The sequence below is a fragment of the Macrobrachium nipponense genome, chromosome 2 (assembly GCF_015104395.2).
Source record: "Macrobrachium nipponense isolate FS-2020 chromosome 2, ASM1510439v2, whole genome shotgun sequence".
Classification (NCBI taxonomy): Eukaryota; Metazoa; Arthropoda; class Malacostraca; order Decapoda; family Palaemonidae; genus Macrobrachium; species Macrobrachium nipponense.
Genome location: NC_087201.1, coordinates 110,852,153 through 110,869,382, shown reverse-complemented (window position 1 = coordinate 110,869,382; position 17,230 = coordinate 110,852,153).

Genomic DNA, 17,230 nt, shown 5'->3' with positions numbered 1-17,230 from the left:
GTTGATCTCTACACCCAGGTGATAACAAGAACTCTAGAAGCTGATCTGTCTTGAAGCAACTGTGGCAATGAGCTTGTCAGGACCAACCAATTACCCAGGTACTTCCACAAACATGGTACTAGTGTGAATGAGCTGGAGCCAAGATCAGCACGACCACCCAAGTGAACACTTGGTGAGCAGTTGAGAGTCTGAAATGATGATGACATCCTTCTCCTCTCCATTGGCTGCTTCTACTGTACTTGTTGCACAAGGCCTCTCTCAACAGCTTGTGGAGGACCGCATTACCCAGAGATGATGTATATGGCAGCACTGGGAGACACATCACCGATGCTGCATGAAAGGTTACCAAGGAAGTAGTAGCAGTCCCACAGCTGGCAGATACCGAGACCACTAAAGTAATCATGCTCACACCTGAAGGAGATACTGGATGGCCCCTGATAATCTACGATTGATCAATAAGTTCAGAGACACTCAGCTCCCAAAGGGCCCTAGAGAGGCTCATAACTCCCTAAGTCACTCCACCTCCACATCACCTAAAACATAAGTTGGGTTAGGTTGTTTTGGTTACATTCATGTTCATGGCATGAGAAACATAAAGAATGACGATCAATCTCAATAGAGCGAAACTGATTACATGGCCTGTCTTTCCCCACATAGTACCTAAACCCTGCTGTTCCCTCTCCAAAAAAAAAAAGAAAGGTCAAGTGATTGAAGGGTTTGCATATACAAAAAAAAAGCAAAAATCACAAATTTATTTCAAACAAAACCAACAAATGGGCAGGGCTGCTTCCCCATTACCATCAGTGGATGGTGACCTTGTGAGGAAGTTAAATGGCCGTTCCAGCTCATGTTCTTAAGCAAATCCCTACATAAAAAAATTAAGCTTTGTATTTGTGTACGAACAATATTTCATAACAACTAAACAAATTTGAACCTGTGCTAGCTTGATTCCAATGGAAGTATGAAGAGTACTTAAATCCATATTCTGATCAAACAGACACAAAAACACAATTGTTTCTCTCTCTCTCTCTCTCTCTCTCTCTCTCTCTCTCTCTCTCTCTCTCTCTAAACTATCTTTTTTTATAAAGAATGGCCTATAAAGAGAGGCAAGCGAATGCACAAGAAGTGCATAGTTTGCCTCATTTCGATGCACACATACAGACACAGCAACAATGTCTCTAAAGAAAGTTCTTGACAATTTGTACCATATACATTACTTCACAGTCTGTCCATGTTTTGCCATAAATGACAGTGTTTTTAGAAAAAAATTAACGGGAGAAACTACGATAATCCACTGGGGTGCATTTTTAAGGAAAGGTAGTAGAATTTAATGACCGACTATCTAGGCTTACAGTAGATCTGTTAATCTTCTTAAAAGTAAATACAAAATGAGCTGTCCATGAAATAGCAAACAGCAAATATATTGAGCATTTCTTTAAAAGAAATAAATATTGTATCTCTTGCTCACTTTCTCTCTCTCTATATATACATATAATACATGATTTAAGTCTACAACCCAAATCCTTCTCGCTGTTAGTAGATGGGGGCTAACCAGTTACCTAGTCTGACACTAGGGAAGATAACTGCAGGATTCAGTTCTTTCCTCTTGTTTTTGCATTATCCTGTTGTCCTGGGCCATCTAATTACATGCCATTCTTAAAGAAAATCAAATACTTCTAGTAATCTGTTTCTCCCTATCTTTGTTTCATACCTCAAAATTGTAAGAACTAAGCTGGACAGTTGAAGTATCTTCTTGGCCATATACCTCAAGAGCATCATCATCTTGAATGTCATCAACATTGCTGGCAATCCAGTCACCTGGGAATTATCATTGAGATATCAAAAGTTTCTTTCAAAAACTATGCAAAACCAAATTTTTACAAATGCAACTAATGTAACATGTAATAATGAAAATTTTCACATGAAAATACAAAATATGACTATTTAACATCCTTTGGTCTTCAGGGTATTTTGTAATCTTAGTAGGCTTTAATTTTATAGATAACAATGACTTTAGCTCAAAATAACACTGTAATTGTGTATATATGTTGGAAATAAAAAATATATCTAACCTAAAGTATCAAGTTTCTTCCTTTTTGTAGGAGGTTCCTGATCACAAGGAACATTGCTTCTGCTACGCACTGAATCACCAAGGTCCTTCTCCGTATATCGTAAGAGGAGAGAGTTTCCTAACCGAGAACCCAGGAAAAGGTATTGGTCCTCACATACAGTCATCTGAAAAAATATTTCACATTAATATTTATCAATATCACTAAGGTTACATTAACCCTCTTACGCCGATTGGACGTATTAAACGTCGAGTCAAAATGTCTCCCGTATGCCGATTGGACGTATCATACGTCGACTCAAAAAAGTTTTTTTTTAAATTCGCGGAAAAATACTTATTGGCCTACCAGCCGAAAACTTTTGAATCTCGCGCCTTCGGGGATGCTGGGAGTTCACGAATCAAGGCGTTGTTTTGTTTACAATCGCTACGCAGGCGCGCAAGCACGAATTTCTTTCTTATCGCACTAAAAAGTATCAGTGACACATCTCAAAAATTATTTCGTCACTTTGACATAATTTTTGCACCATTTTAAATTATCCGATACATGGAGTATTATATATGAAAATGTGCGCAATTTCAAGTAGAATACAACAACAAAATACTCATGATTGTACCTTTTATCAGTTTTGAAATATTTCCATATAAATAACGATAAGTGGAAAAATTTCAACCTTCGGTCAACTTTGACTCTACCGAAATGGTCGAGAAACGCAATTGTAAGCTAAAACTCTTATATTCTAGTAATATTCAATCATTTGCCTTCATTTTGCAACAAATTGACGTCTTAGCACAATATTTCGATTTATGGTGAATTTATGAAAAAACTTTTTCTTTACGTTCGCGCGGTAACTCTTCCTATAAATTTTTTCGTGCGATTGTCCTAATGTTTGTACCATTTTAAATTTGCCTTTACATAAAGTTTTATATATGGAAATGTGCGCAATTTCATGCACAATACAACTAAAAACAACCCATTGTTATAGCTTTTATCGGTTTTGAAATATTTCCATATAAATAACGTTAAGTGCAAAAATTTCAACTTTCATTCAACTTTGACTACCGAAATGGTCGAAAAACACAATTGTAAGCTAAAACTCTTATATTCTAGTAATATTCAATCATTTACCTTCATTTTGCAACGAATTGGAAGTCTCTAGCACAATATTTCGATTTATGGTGAATTTATGAAAAAAAAAAAAAAATTTCCTTATGTCCGCGCTGTAACTCTTCCGAAAAAATCAGAATTTTTTTCGTGTGATTGTCGAAATGTTTGCACCATTTAAAATTAGCTGTTACATAAAGTTTTATATATGAAAATGTATGCAATTTCATGTAGAATACAACTAAAAATGATTGAAGGTTGTAGCTTTTCTCTTTTTTCGAAATATTTGCATATAAATCACGATAAATAGAAAAAAACCATGTTCGGTCAAATTTGACTCTACCGAAATAGTTGAAAAACGCAATTGTAAGCTATAATTCTTACAATCCAGTAATATACAGTCATTTATCTTCATTTTGAAACAAATTCGAAGTTTCTAACACAATATTTAGAATTATGGTGAATCTAAAAAAAAAACTTTCTTTCCCTCCGCACGCCGATTCGCGGCCGAAAATCTCCGAAATACGTACGTCGCATTATCCTAATATTTGCTCCTTTTCATATTAGCCGTTTTATAGAGTTTCTTATATGAAAATGTGCGCAAAATCATGAAGAATACAACAATAAATAATTGAAGGTTGTAGCTTTTCTCATTTCCGGAATATTTGCCTATAAATAAATATATATATATAAATTTCAACATTCGGTCAACTTTAACTCGTCCGAAACGGTCAAAATCTGCAATTCTAATCTAAAAATCTTACAGTATCGTAATATTCAATCATTTTTCTTCATTTTGAAACAAATTGGAAGTCTCTAGAACAATATTTAGATTTACGGTGAAATTTTGAAAAAAAAAAAATTTTTACGTCCACGCGTTACAAACTCGTGCATCATTTTGTGATAATATTTTTCCGGTGTTGCTTTTATCTTTTTACAATGTATTATATATCAAAATGATTGCAATTTAGTGTACAATACAACAAAAAAGAAAGTAACTCGTGCGATTTGAATACAATTATGATGAATTTTTTTTTTTCGCTACCATATATCGCATCATTTACATATGATAATGATATTTTTTTTCATTTCTGATGGTTGCATACTAAACTTCAGGCACTGACAAAAAAAGGAGCCAAAAATGAACTCTGAATCTTCAAAACTAAGCACGCTGTGATTTTTTGAAAAAAATGTTTTTTTCGCTTCCGCGCTCACTCCAAACCCGCCTTGGCATACGGGAAAGGTTTTGATTTTTAGGGCTTCGGCGTAAGAGGGTTAAATTATTCTTCCTGATAGCTTTCAAGTTAAGAAAGGCTGAAAGACAGTCTACAAAGGAATTTCATAACATTGAAAATATCACCCTCAGTCCCTAAACATTAATTGCTTTATATTAGGAAATTATTGTGAACCTTCCCTCATTACATAGGACATCTATAAAACTGTTCATTTAGACAGTGATAATATTTACTGAGAGAGAGAGGGAGAGAGTATTTTCCAAAATAATGAGCATTCTTTAGTACCTTACTACTTGCATTAATATGTACTTGCAATTAATCTGAATTCCTTGGAAGAAAGTGCAATTACTGTACTCAAATAAAACCCACTCCTTTTAGCTTTGGTAATCAAATTATTAGGAACTGGATTAATAAGGCTGCAGTATGCTGTATATACTTACACTACAGGTTAACACTGATGCAGCAGCCTTGTCAAAGTGAAAGCTACGGACAGACCTCATAGAATCAGCAACAAGAGTTAAAACATACAGCTCACCACCTTTCAATGATATGACGACACGGTCTTCGGTAAGAAATTGACCATATGCACAATCCAGTGATATGACGACGCCTTCTTGTTTTCCTGAAGCACAAAAATCAAATCAAGCAGGATTAATCTATAGAAAATTAAGGCACTGCAAGTATCAGTTAACATGGTACAAAAAACAATATTTCAGCTATAATACAGAAAAAAACATTAAAATTATGTTTCATAACAACTCTTTAAGAGTTCATCAATATAAAATAATGAAGACTAAAACTGATACGTAATGCCATACTTACGTAAGGGGAAATTGGTATTCTTGTCACCCATAGAGTTGAGGGAGACTCCATATGGGGGTACTGACTGGGTGAGGTATGTGAGCGAGTTACAAGCAAATAGAAGAACTCCACCAATGGGTTTAGGTACAGGGAGAAGTTTGACACAGTCATGGGGGAGACTTGAAATGGACCAAATAACAGGATGTAATCGCTGTCGAATGTTTAGGGAGATGGCTGCTAAGGCACAAGTATCCTGACGGACTGTCAACACTTCCTAAAAAAATATATAAATCTAAGATTATTGAAAATTTTTTACAATTTCATGTATACACACACTAGCACAGATTAAGGACTTTCCTTCCAATACCATAAGTTGAGAATGAGCCCAGAACAGATGAATTTCCATTCTGTTTTGAACTCTGAAATCAGAGGTACTGCCAATTCTCCTATAATATGGTACGTAGTTTCTAATATACAAAATTACTAATATGCAAGGTAACCTCAAAATTATAACATGCATCTTTGTTTGTGAAATGTTCATCTTATGTGAGCCCATCTTCAAAAAAGGGGGGCAAAAACAATAACTTGAATATATGAGCCTCCCTCAGAAATGTGACCAAGCAGTTATATAATGCAACTAAGTAGGAGCAGAGCAATTCAAAATTAATTAAGAATACAAAATTCCATGAAAGCCGCTACATTGTTTTTAAAATATCCATAACAGAAATTCTGTCTCTATAAATATGATATTGTAATGATACAATTAAGTTTGTTCATACTTACCTGGCAGATATATATATAGGCTGTATTTTCCGAATCCGACAGAAATTTAAACACTTACGACACACGCAGTGGGAGTCAGGTGGTTAGTACCCATTCCCGCCGCTGGGAGGCGGGTATCAGGAATCATTCCCATTTTCTATTCATAATTTTTTATTTCCACTGTCTCCTGAGGGGAGGTGGGTGGGGGGTACTTGATTATATATATCTGCCAGGTAAGTATGAACAAACTTAATTGTATCATTACAATATCATTTGTTCATGAAACTTACCTGTCAGATATATATATAGCTGAATCCCACCTTTGGTGGTGGGAGTAGACAGAATAGAAGATTTTAGGAAACATATATATGCAGATAATTGATATCTTGATTCCTTACCTGTTAGCATAGCTGACTTCGTGGTTACTGCCGCGTAAGTCTGCTTGTGCTACTAGAGTTGCCAGCGAGGTAGACCTATATAGATGGTGCACCTCCAGATGATCTGTCAAACAGGGGCGAGACCACGACGTGACTAGACCATTGACCATACAAATGAGGGCAACGAAGTAAAAACCAAACCACCTGGCGTAGCCTACCAAAAGTATCCACATAGACTAAGCTAATGGAAGGGAGATCCGCCGCAGGCGGTCAACCCCACAACCATAACACAAGTTAAAAACTCCCCTAAACCATTAAAGGATAGGATGAGCGCTACCGTCCTGCCCCCAAAACAGTGTCTGCAGCGACGTATGGTCGAGCGAGTAACAATTTTCGTATGTTGCTTTCACCTCCCGCAGGTAGTGTGAAGCGAACACCGAATTGCTTCGCCAATAAGTGGCGCCCAAAATATCTTTGATTGCCATGTTTTTGTGAAAAGCCACCGAAGTAGCAATAGCCCTCAACTCGTGGGCTTTCACTTTCAGAAGCTCCATGTCACTTTCACTACACTTTTCATGGGCTTCCTTAACCGTACTTCTTAAGAAGAACGCCAGTGCATTCTTCGACATCGGAAGATCTGGTTTTTTTTTCACAGAGCACCACAAGTTCTCCGAAGAACCTCTGCATGCTCTGGTTCTCTGCAAATAAAACTTGAGAGCCCTGACAGGACACAGGACTCTCTCAGCTTCAGGTCCCACTAGCTCCGACAACCCCTTGATCTCGAACGTCCTCGGCCAAGGGTTGGAAGGGTTCTCGTTCTTTGCTAAGAACGTAGGACTTAAGGAACAAACTGCACTATGATCCTTGAACCCAATATGCTTGCTTATGACTTGAATTTCGCTAACCCTCTTCGCCGTCGCCAGAGCGGTTAGGAAATGGTCTTCTTAGTAGATTCCTAAAGCGAGGCTAAATGGAGCGGTTCAAATTGACTCGACATGAGAAACAAAAAAACTTCAAGTACCACGTCTAAGTTCCACGATGGTACTTTAGGTTGGAGAACTTTCACAGTCTCAAATGATCTAATGAGATCATGAATGTCTCTATCATTCGCTAAGTCGAGTCCTCTATGTCTGAAGACCACAGAAAGCACGCTTCTGTAGCCTTTAATCGTGGGAACGGCTAGTTTCGCTTCTTTCCTAAGGTGAAGAAGGAAATCTGCTATCTGGCTCACAGAGGTTGAGGTGGAGGAAATGCCCTTCCTTCTGCACCAACTTCTAAAAGACAGCCCACTTTGATTGGTAAACTGCGGTTGAGGAGGGCCTCCTTGCGGTGGCAATCGCCGTTGCCACAGGTCTTGAAAAACCCCTCGCTCTGGCCAACTTCTTGATAGTCTGAAACGCAGTCAGACTCAGAGCGGGAGGTTTTTGTGGTACCTCTCGAAGTGGGGCTGTCTGAGTAGATCTTTCCTTAGGGGCAGAGTCCTCGGAAAGTCTACTAGGAAGGCATCACCTCCGTGAACCAGTCGGCCGCTGGCCAGAAGGGGGCGATGAGGGTCATTCTCGCTCCTTCTGATGCAGCGAACTTCCTCATTACTTCCCCGAGGATTTTGAATGGGGGAAAAGCGTAAATGTCTAGTCCCGACCAATTCCACAGTAGGGCGTCTACTGCCACTGCTCCCAGGGTCCAGGGAACTGGGGAGCAATACAGCGGAAGTCTCTTCGTTCGGGAAGTAGCGAAAACGTCCACATGAGGACGTCCCACAGCTTCCATAGCGCCTGGCATACTTCCTGATGAAGGGTCCATTCCGTCGGCAGAAGCTGTCCTTGCCGACTGAGAAGATCCGCTCGCACGTTTTCCACGCCTGACACAAACCTTGTCAGAATCGTGACGTTTTGCGACTTCGCCCAAATCAGGATATTCCTCGCGATGACGAACAGAGAATGAGAGTGAGTTCCCCCCTGTTTCCTGAGGTATGCCAAGGCTGTTGGTGTTGTCCGAGTTTATCTGAACCACTTTGCTGGAGACTTCCTCCTCGAAGAACCTTAGAGCAAGGTAAACCGCTGAGAGTTCTTTTAGATTGATGTGCCAGGACACCTGTTCCCCTCTCCAGGTGCCTGACACTTCTCTCCCTCCCAGTGTTGCTCCCCAACCCGTGGAGGGGGACGCGTCGGAGAACAACACTAGGTCGGGGTTCCGAAGCTTGAGCGAAAGTCCTTCTGCAAGCTTCTTTGGATCCAACCACCATTTGAGGTGCTTTTTCACTTCTTCCGTCAAAAACAAGACCTCTTCTAGATCCTGTTTGCGTGACCAATTGCTTGAGAGGAAGACTGAAGTGGTCGGAGGTGCAACCTTCCCAGAGAAACAAACTTCTCCAGTGAGGAAATGGTCCCCAGCAGACTCATCCATTCCCTCACCGAGCATGTTTCCTTCCCTAGAAAGGACGACACTTTGTCCAGGCATTGAAGTTGTCGCCCCTGGGACGGAAAAGCCGAAAAGCCACTGAGTCCATCTGAATCCCCAGATAGACTAAGGATTGAGAAGGAGTCAGATGCGACTTCTCGAGATTCACCAGAAGTCCCAGGGACCTCGCTAACGACAGAGTCGTGTGAAGGTCCTTCAGACACCTGTCTTGCGATGAGGCTCGAATAAGCCAGTCGTTCTAGGTAGAAGAGAGATCCTTATTTCCGCAAGATGGAGCCACCTCGCCACGTTCTTCATAAGAACGGTGAACACCATCGGCGCCGTGCTGAGACCGAAGCAGAGTGCCCTGAATTGGAAAATCTTCCCTTTCAGGACAAACCGCAGGTATTTCCTTGATCGGGATGGATGGGGACGTGAAAGTATGCGTCCTGAAGGTCTAACGAAGGGGGGACATCCAATCCCCCCGGTCTTAAAGCTGCAAGCACGGATTGAGGTGTCTCCATCTTGAACTTCTGCTTGGTAACGAAGCGATTTAGACTGCTGACATCCAGAACGCGCCACCACCCCCCGGACTGCTTCGGCACTAGGAACAGACAGTTGTAAAACCCCGGAGAACTCCGGTCGAAGACCTGTTCCACTGCCTGCTTCTCGATCATTTGATCTAGTAGATCGTGAAGCACTTTCTGCTTTTCTCCCTGATATGACGGAGACAAATCCTTTGGTGTCGAAGACAGCGGGGGTAACATCAGGAAAGGAATTCTGTACCCCTTCTTGACGATGTCCAGAGACCAAGCGTCGGCACCTCTCTCTTCCCAAGCTTTCGCGAAATGTAGAAGCCTGGCTCCTACCGGTGTCTGAAGGACTTCCCTCTCACTTCTTGCTCTTGGAAGGAGCGGGAGTCTTGCCTCTGAAAGAGCTCTCCTCGAGGGGGCTGGCTTCGAGGAAGAAGCGGATCAAAAGGGCTTCGATTTCTTCAAAGCAGAGGACCCAGAAAGACGAAGAAGTAGTAGGCTTCCTAGAAGACTGTGCCAGAAGGTCTTGAGTTGCTTTCTCCTGGAGACTGGTCAGCTATGTCCTTTACCATAGACTGGGGGAAGAGATGTTCTGAGAAAGGAGCGAAAAGAAGATCCGCTTTTTGCGCTGGTGAGACCGACTTTGCAGTAAAATTGCAAAAAAGTGCTCTTTTCTTAAGCAGTCCCGTGCTGAAATGAGCAGCCAATTCCTCAGAACCATCCCTGACGGCCTTGTCCATGCAAGACAATACACTGGACAGCTCCCCCAGACTGATGGAATCAGAACTCCTGGACCTGCATCCAATACTCCCAGGCACCAGTCAAGAAAAATTAAAGACCTCTAGTGTCCTGAAGAGGCCTTTAAGGTGAAAGTCTAACTCGCTATGTGTCCACGAGACCTTCGAGGAAGACAAAAAAGATCTTCTGGTGGCGTCTACAATGCTACCAAAGTCTCCTTGAGCTGAGGCTGGAAGCTTAACTCCGACGTTTTCTCCCGTCTCATACCACATACCAGCTTTGCCACCGAGTCTTGAAGGTGGTAAAGCGAAAGAAGTCTTGCCTGAAGCTTTCCTCTTTTCCATCCAATCATGGACCTTTCTAAAAGCTTGCTTCGTAGAAAGCGACTTCTTCATTCTCACAAAGCCCGAGATCTTAGCAGCTTTGGAAGACGAAAACTGAGAGGGAGGAGTACGTGGAGCTTCAGGTTGGAAAGTGTCTGCAAAGACTGACTGTAGTAAACGAGTCAAAACCTTGTAGTCCGTCGAAACTGGAGCCAACTGCTGTTCTTCGTCCACTTCGACGAAGCGTCACTAATTTCCTCTTCAGACACTGGAGAAGTCGGAGGAAGTAAAGAAGAGTCCCGAGCTTTCTCAAAGAGAAAAGAACGGCGAACAGGAAGAGTTCCCGCCTCCGCTTGTGCTTGCGGAAGTGGAAAACTGACGTCCGTAGGCGCTCGTTTGGCGTCCGAAGCCAATCTACTGGCGCCGACAGAAGCGCGCTCAAACGCCGCAGGTGTACACCTGGCGTCCACTTGTGCGCGCTGAGCGTCCACTGGTTTGCGCGCCGAGCGTCCACTGATGCGCGCCGAGCGTCCACTGGTGCGCGCCGAGCGTCCACTAAAACTCGCTGAGCGTCCCATGGCGCTCGCGAAACTTGCACCGAGTCACGTTCGGCGTCCACTAAAGCGCGTTTGACTTTCACAGAAGCGCGCTCGGCATCTAAAGAAACTCGCTTCTTATCCACAAGTTTTCGTTTTAGCAGCGGGAAACAACAACCGCTTCACGAGAGCGAGAAACGGAACGATTTCTCGCCTCCTCTAGAGTTCTGGGGAGCAGAACGAATCTAGAGGGAGACTCAAACGGAGAGAGACGAGCGAGGAGAGGGAGAGGGAGAACGCCTCGACCTCTTCACAGGAAGATTGTCATCCTTCTTACGGCGACGTGGAACAGTCTCTCTCGAAGGAAAAACATCTCGAAGTTGCTGCTGAAGAGACTGGAGAATCTTGCTTGTAGGTGAAGCCTCCTTTTCTGGGGAGGGGCTGATCCTGTGAGCAGGAGAGTGGCGGAGGGGACGCCTTCTTGCTACTACCCAGGAACCGCCACTTCACGCACCTTAGAGCGACTGCGGCGCTCGAAAGAAACATCTAGGAAGACTCCGCCTCCGAATAATCCTTACGCTTCTTACTTCTGAGGAGGAAAAAGCAGCAAACGCACTATCAGGCGACGAGCCAAAGTTCCGGAGAACAACTTGGACGTGAAGCGTCCCGAACGCGAGCCGTCCTTTTCAGCGGACGTGATGCGGTATGAGAGCTCCACCCCTTGCGCGGGAGGAAGCTTCAGAAGAAGAAAAGCACTCCTTGAGAAGACGTGCACGCGCAGCTCCTTGGCAGTCTGGGTAGGTTCGTCAGAAGCTGCCGAAGGCACGCCAGATCGGTGGGGGTTCCTCGTAACCCTCCTTCGACTTTCGACATGCTCTCTCCCCGTAATCTGGGAGTCAAGCAGAAGTCTAGGTCTAGAGGCGGAATGAGGCCGATCTGACGCACCCTCCACTCACAAGGGGCACTTTCACTGCACTTCTCTTCACTTTTGCTCTCCAGAGCTAACACTTTTGATTCTAAGTTACGAATCGATTCAAGAATTAGCGATTAATGTATTACCTTCTACCGACACTGTCTCAGGGGCCGGAGGCAACACTACAGGGTTAGGAGCATAATCTACAGAAGGAGGGTTTAGCAGGGAAGAATTTATTTAAATCTTGGCCTACCTGAAACCAAAACTCCTGGAGGAAGACCTCCTTAACCTATCTCGCTCAAGTTTCTTAAGATAGGTTTCATACGCCTTCCATTCCGACTCTGTTAGTCTTTCACACTCCTTACAACGACTTTCAACGTACATTCATTCCCCCTGCAAACTTTACAAACAGAATGTGGGTCTACTGAAGCTTTCAGTAGCCTACCTCTACATTCAGACATGGAACAAAATCTAGCGCTAGCAGAACTAGACCCCTGACATCTTGATCAAAGAAAAATCAATACCAATTCAAGTCAAACCAAAGTCAACGTGTGCCAAGCCACCGATCCAATTCAGATACCAAAGAAAAAACCAAAAGGGATACTCAAGTAGCTAGTAAGTTTCCAAAATCTGGACGGAGGTGCTGCAAAACAGGTGTTTCCAGCACCGGCGACAGAAAAATTATGAATAGAAAATGGGAATGATTCCTGATACCGCCCCCTCCCAGCGGCGGGAATGGGTACTAACCACCTGACTCCCACTGCGTGTGTCGTAAGTGTTTAAATTTCTGTCGGATTCGGAAAATACAGCTATATATATATCTGACAGGTAAGTTTCATGAACAAAATAGCAATATAACACCGCACCCAATTGTAACAATAATTGTGGACATAAAATAAAACAAACAATCCATGTAAATCATGTCTGCAATAGTGACAAAAATGAAGTTTTCATAATAAAACTAATATTGTAATACCTACCTGAACACCTGAATTAGCCCTGGTCACTGACCAGCCTGACCTATATCCCCATAAATTTACCCACAAAGTGGGTAGTAGTTAACTCTCACGCTACCAATGCTACAGGTAAAATCTTGTCAAATGAGTTAACTGAGGTACCACTGACAATGCTGCTGCAAATATCAGCTGACAGAGCCCATCATCTCCAATTAAGTCACTCACTATCAAAATTGAAGTTGGTAGAAGGGTGGGAATCATTCAGTAGTTCAGGTTAGTATTACGATATTAGTTTTATTATGAAAACTTCATATTGCAATACACTCCTTGAACATCTGAATTTGCCCGATTAACAAAATTTAATCTAATTCAGCCTAACCTGTCAACGAAGCATAAGCAGGTAACTCATTATCAACCTGCTATGTGTAAATGTGTGTCCTCACCTAGTTGTCTAACTCGGTAGGTGAGGATGCTTGCAGAGAGAGTACCCCAACATCAGTCTCGTGTCTAAGGTACCATCTGAGCCAGAAGCACCTCCCATGTGGTATTCTATACCTCTCATGTATGGAGGGGAAAAGTCAAACCTCCCATGGCTATCTAGCCTCTTATGTCTGGAGAAGTTGAGTGTGCAGGACCTTCGAGTTCTCTACTGCTCACTGACGCAGATGACAGTGCAGAAGTAGTTGAAGATATTCCAACATGACCATCGGGATCTGCCCAACTTTAAAGAGCTAAAAAAAAAAATATACACTCAATACATTTAGACTACCACTGACTATCTAAACCCCTTACAGACTAACTATACAAAGCTAATTATAAAATTGAGTTGGCCACAACAAATGGACCCAGCGAGCAACCCTGCTCTGAAGAAAACTGAATATCCATAAGGTAGAACGTCATGGAAACTGACACCGACTTCCAAGTAGCCACCTCCAAAATCGCCGACATCGAAAAATTCCTCAAGAAAGCCAAAGAAGTAGCCATCCCCCTGATATTATGCGCCCTTGGACTTGAAGAAGAACTCGAAGGCTCTGAAAGCAATGAAGAACCATCCAACGCTCGACTTATAACCTCTCGCAAGAAGAAACTAACGCATTTTTGGAAACAGAACGAGATGGACACCTAGGGGAAAACAAATTTCTTGGACTAGGTAAAAGTTTCTCAGTACGTGACAAATAAACTTTGAGAACTCGAACCAGACACAGCAGCATTTCAGATCTGTCACCTCCAACAAAATGATCCGACAATGAAACTTAAAACTATCTAGGAAAAGGATACATTTCAGACTCAGACCTCGCAAGCATTTCTGGCAAGTATGAAAAAAAAAAAATATCCTGCCCCTGAAAAAGATAGTCCTCACCACTGCCTGAGTCTCACCAATTCTGCTTGCTGTAGCCAGAGCAACCGAAAATAACATCTTGGTTAGCTCTCTTAAGAATAACGACTCCAAAGGCTCAAAAGCTGAAGAGCTCAACAGTCTCAAAACACCAGAAATCCCATGAGGGGGGTCCGAAGTGGAAAACTAGAAGTTCTATTCTAAAAGATCTTAATATATCGTTCAAAATTCTACTGGTCGGAAGCTCAGGCAAGTGAAACCTGAATATGCTACAGAGCAAATACCTATACCCAGCAATGGTAGAATACGACAAATTCTTTATTCCTTAAAATCAAGACGAAATCTGCTACTTTTGCAACTGATGGACATGTTTGGTAAGATCATAAGATTGAAACCAAAAACATAGTCTCTCGGGTTCGAACTCTGAGGAGTAGGCTCCATAGAATTCCTCTTATTTCTGGTATAACCAGGAAGTAGAAGAAAAAAAAAGAGAGGAGGAGTGACTGTTCTTGCCTGCTCTTCTCTGAACTTGTGATGATCTCACTCTGTTAAACGCAGCATTCATTTCCTACAACCGTTCATGCCTGAACGCGAGCGAAAGTTGACCAGAGTTAAATGCAGTAAAAGCTGGCGAGAACTTGCCACGTCCTTGCTACACATCTATCTTCTCCATGATCGAACCTTACGAAGAGGACTACACCAACGACCTCCTCCTATCTCCTTCAGATGCCTTGTCCCGAGGAACAGCGACATTGATCTTGGCACCTGAAGACTAGCCATTCCTGGCTTTCACAGGTGGGTCCAAGACACCAGCGCAGCTCAGTCCCTTCTCTCGCCCTGCGTCACTATCATGATGGAGAGAAGGCTACCAATCACTGACTGTGGATGTATAACCCCTCTGGGGGTTGTAAACTTGAAGAGACCGTCATGAGTAGTATACCCTACACAGCCCCGGTCCATGAGCAGCACCCTTGGAACCAAACACAGGAGAACGAACCTGGGTTCGAATTCCTGGGGCTCCCGAGACACTTTATTTTGTAGATAGCGTCCAAGTTTCCCGCTCCGGAAGGAGCAGGTGAGCCGAAGAGACAGCCAATTACTTCCTCCCCAGGGAAAGGAAAGGATGCAGACCCTTATAAGCCTCGAGGCGAGACTTCTTAAGGGGCGAAGAATACCTTCCGCTTTTTAGGACATGGAACCCTTTGAACAGGGAGGTTAGGAGGTGCCAGATGACAAAGACGAAAGACGATGACCCTGTGAAAGCTCGGTGCAACATGGGAAGGGAGGGTGCTATGTCATGGCAAGGCACCGCAGCGATCAAAAGCAGAAAGTTACGTTTGTTAAAGCCGAGCACTCTGGTCGGCAGAGCTGCCTGGTTGAGCCGAGTCGAGCGAGCTGAACAGATCACCACTACATAATTATGAGTGGTAATCGTCAATGAAATTACAGTACAGTAATACCTCAATCTTATGTGATTCGAATTGCGCGAATTTACAATAGTGCAAACTTTTCATTGGAACCTAACTAATTATCATACTCGAGTATTTCACAGACACATGAACGCAAACACAACATTTTCGAATCCTAGAGAAACCGTGCAAAGGTGTTTGTTCAATTTTTATATGTAATTTATAATTTTTCAAGGTTTTATGCATAAATTTAATTACATTAAATAATAAAAATAATTTCTCTCTCTTTTACTGAGATGAGAGAATACGATGCATGAAGTATGTACTATGCTTACTCTTCTTTCCCACCGTTACCCCTACATTAAGGGGTCAGTTGCCTGATGCGTCTTCTCTACTGCCTTCTATCAAAGGCATCATCCTCCACCAAACCCCTTGTCTCCATATCTTCCTTCACTTTATCTTGCCATCTAATTCTCTGTCTCCCTCTCGACGTCTTCCTCTAACAGTTCTTCCCAAGCCCTCTTCTCTTCACTCTCTCATCATCCATCCTCAACACATGCCCCTACCATCTCAATTGCGAATCTCTTATCACTTTTGTAATCTTAACTAAGCCTGCCCTTCTTCTTTATTTCATCATTTCCCAATCTCTCAAGCAGCAATATTCCCATAATCCACCTCAGCATTCTCATCTCTGTTCTCTCAAGCTTTACGTACCTCATCTTTTCTTCTTAGAGCCCAAGTTTCTGCTCCATACATTAACACTGCTCTTACCACTGTGTTATATATCTTGACTTTTAGCTTGATTGTAGCTTTTATCAGTTTTGAAATATTTTCATATAAATAACGATAAATAGAAAAATTCGTCCTTCAGTCAACTTTGACTCGACCGAAATGGTAAAAAAACTCAATTGTAAGCTAAAACTCTTACATTCTAGTAATATTCAATCATTTACCTTTATTTTGCAACAAATTGGAAGTCTCTAGCACAATATTTTGATTCATGGTGAATTTATGAAAAAAAAAAAAAAAAAAAAATTTTCCTTAAGTCCGCGCGGTAACTCTTCCGAAAAAAATCAGAAATTTTTTCGTCCAATTGTCGTAATGTTTGCATCATTTTAAATTAGCCGTTACATAAAGTTTTATATATGAAAATGTGCGCAATTTCAAGTAGAATACAACAAAATACAACCCATGGTTGTAACTTTTATCAGTTTTGAAATATTTTCATATAAATAACAATAAGTGCCAAATTTTCAACCTTTGGTCAACTTTGACTCAACCGAAATGGTCGAAAAATGCAATTGTAAGCTAAAACTATTACATTCTAGTAATATTCAATCATTTACCTTTATTTTGCAACAAATTGGAAGTCTCTAGCACAATATTTCGATTTATGGTGAATTTATGAAATAAACTTTTTCCTTATGTCTGCGCGGTAACTCTTCCGAAAAAATCATAAATTTTTTCATCCAATTGTCGTAATGTTTGCACCATTTTAAATTAGCCGTTACATAAATTTTTATATATGAAAATGTGTGCAATTTTATGTAAAATACAACAAAAAACAACCTATGGTTGTAGCTTTTATCAGTTTTGAAATATTTTCAAATAAATAACGATAAATAGAAAAAATTCGTCCTTCGGTCAAATTTAACTCGACCGAAATGGTCAAAAACTGCAATTGTAAGCTACAACACTTACAGTCTAGTAATATTCAATCAATTACCTTCATTTTGCAACA